Below are 3116 nucleotides of genomic sequence, written 5' to 3'. Positions count from 1 at the left end.
CGTAGCAATTCTAGTTCTGCTTGGAGACTTTTAATGAGTAAGGACTAGAAGTAGTTTTATTTCAGTAATTTATGTCTTGCATTTTACTTTTTTACCATCAGTGTGACCCACTGATGGTTCTGTTAGGGGGCGATTTTATGTTCCCTGACCAATACCTATACCCAATGCTAATAAAAATGAATGTTTCAGATGCAAGACTGATTTAAAATATAATTTCTACTGTGGTTCTAACAAATCCGTTCACGGGTGCAATCCGGGCGTAAACAGTTCGACAAACAAGAGAGACAGCATTAAAATCGAGCTATAATTTGACGAAACATTGTGCCCAAAACTGGCTTACTTTGGCTTGGAATCCTGGTCGCATCTTTTGTCCAAACTAAAAAAAACTTGAAGCATTCTAGACTAGAAGGTTCAGAGGTTCGGAGTCAATTTAAATGTGAAAACGATTGCAACCATGTATAAACACAATCTGAAAAAAGCTTACATTTATGAACTATTGCTGCTCAGTGTAAGCATACTCAGATAAAGTTTTATAACATCGAAATGACTTTCTGACATTCTAGAGAATAGCGTCTATGCAATTTTTCAAGTTTGAATCAAATAAATTAAGTAGATTTTCTGTAATTTACTGCCAAAAATGCACGGAAATTATTATGCTATGACGGGTGAGCGTATAGCCTTAAGCATATTTTTCTGTGTTAGCGGAGGAGTAAATTCGGTTTTTCCCAGAGCGAGACGTTAATCTTGAAACTCACCTGAATATATCGTGTGAAAGTTTAATAAACCATATTATTTTTCTATAAAATATGTTTTTCTCAGATCGTAACCAACTAAGGCAACTAAACAACTATTGGCATTGCAAAATCAGGCGTAAGTTGAAAACTCAGCCAATAATGTATTCGTGTAATTTACCTTTTGGCAAATCCAATCTGCGAAACCGATCGCGTTGCCTAAGAAGCAAATGCAGCAATTTGTTTTGCTTCTCAGTGGCCACGCAGATTTGCTAAGAGCTATTTATAATTTTTCTGTACCTGATGAATGTCATAATAAAATGCGGAACATAGCGGATAAATTAGTGAGGATAGAAATAGCCGGTCAGGATAAGGCAATAGGTCAAAAGAGTTCTTGACTTTCTTAAGATTTTACTTTCACAGTCGAGTTCTTGCTATATAATTATGGTCAAACAGTGACTTGTTCAGATGCTATTGTTCATTTTTTGCTCTCAGACCCCATCAAGCTAAGATGTTTGCTTTAAAAGTAGGTATATGAATATTTCATCATTTTTAGTAAAAGATTACTGAGCCTGTAATTAATTATTTGTCAGTCATCAACCTTATGTGTGAGATGATGAAGATTGCATCACTTACTGGTATTATGATATTCAATGTAGTAAATAAAAAAAAAACAGTAAATGATTATCGATACTATTCAATTATCATTGCATGCAAGCACCATTATTTCTGACTACCATTTTAAACCCTTCTTCTAGTTTTTCGGTTGAATGAGCTGTTACCTACAAAATAATTAATTTACGAAACCAAAAGTAATTGAACATAACTCGCATTTTCTTTTGATCACTGTGTCGTGTGAAAGTAAAATTGCAGTCGTGACGTGCTCGGAGGAAAATCGAGTCGTCCAATACTCGTTCGCTGTATTATTGTTTATACGGACTTAATTATTGTCTTGGGAGCACGGCTGTGATTTACCTGTTAATTTGGCCGCAAATAAGGCTTATCGAGTTCAAAGTAATTGCTTTAAAGTGTTGTATTTCTTATTTGGAAAAAAATCAGTGATAATTATAGGTCGATAAAATTGAAGCTTTCCTTCCTATAAGAACAGAAAGTATCATCTTTATCTTTTGCCAAATATATCAGCATTTGATTAGCAAATTGCTCTACAACTAAGCCATACCTATAGCTATTGAACTGCAATTGTCAGCCCAAAGGTTCAGTCGTACCTGTTTAATGTGTTTGAACTTTAACGGCTATCTTATGCAAGGAGGTCACAATCCTTGATTGTTTGCTATATAGACCAAAATCCACCTATAGTCTGTCCCAAGCTTTTTGGCAGTGATGCAATAATTATCGTGCTTTCTGTATTACTCGTCCACCGAGCGAGACGAAAATTTCATGCTATTATCGTATGTCGTTCATCAAATTGTGACAATTCGCGGAAGAATGTAGGATAGGTAGCTGCACGTATTGTCGGCACCTTAAGAGTCTACCCAACGTTTGACAGTGTTAAAAAAAGTGATACAAATAGTTAAGGTTTTAAAAATGTAGCAGACATATCAAATTATATTTAATGTATCATAGTAAAAACACATTTTTTTATAGCAAATATTATAAAAAAATTAAAGCACATAAACTGGATATAATCCAACATGCACCTGTTTTCGGCACCTCACAATGAAACGTGTCCCTATTATTGACACCTGCAAGTAGATATTATCGGCACGTTAAAAGTCTGGATATATTTCAGATCGTACAACATCGGTATTAATATAAAAATAGACAAAAGTACTTAAGTTTCTATTGAACAGTTGGTAGTACCAACTCACTAATAACTTAGTTCTAATTTTTCTGATTCTTCTATTTCTGATTTCTGAAAATTTCTATTTCTGATTTATCATAGACCAGAATATCTGCTTTTTCTGGCCAAAACCAAGTTATTCATTTTTTTGCATATGCGTGACTTCGAGTTGAAGGCAGCCATCTTTATTCTGTAGTCCAATTATCTCACCCGGATAATGCTCATTGTTATACCTAGCTATAACAAAGTCTTTTAATTTATATTCCTCGTCATTTTCTAGGCCAACTACTGACTTAGTAAAGTAGTCAGATTATCGAACAGTCTTACACTTGTTTTTCGTTTTTTCAATTTGTTTTCTTTTTCTATCCTCCTGTTTTTTCAATTTGTGTTATTCTTCTTTGCGTTTCTTTTCTTTATTCGATCTGAAATATTGTTGCCGCTGGGGCCACTGCCGGTACTTTTTCTTTTAACTTCCTTTCCACAGTTACAAATAAAGCGCGGAATATATGCAGTTAAATTCAATCAAAATATGCGCATATATATGCATAATTTTTATTCCAAATATGCAATTATATGCATTTATT

This window comes from Dendroctonus ponderosae, unplaced genomic scaffold (genome assembly GCF_020466585.1).
Source record: "Dendroctonus ponderosae isolate FM_Combo_2020 unplaced genomic scaffold, Dpon_F_20191213v2 Dpon_F_20191213_4, whole genome shotgun sequence".
NCBI lineage: Eukaryota > Metazoa > Arthropoda > Insecta > Coleoptera > Curculionidae > Dendroctonus > Dendroctonus ponderosae.
The sequence above is the reverse complement of the archived record's forward strand: the minus strand, read 5'-3'. Positions refer to the sequence as shown.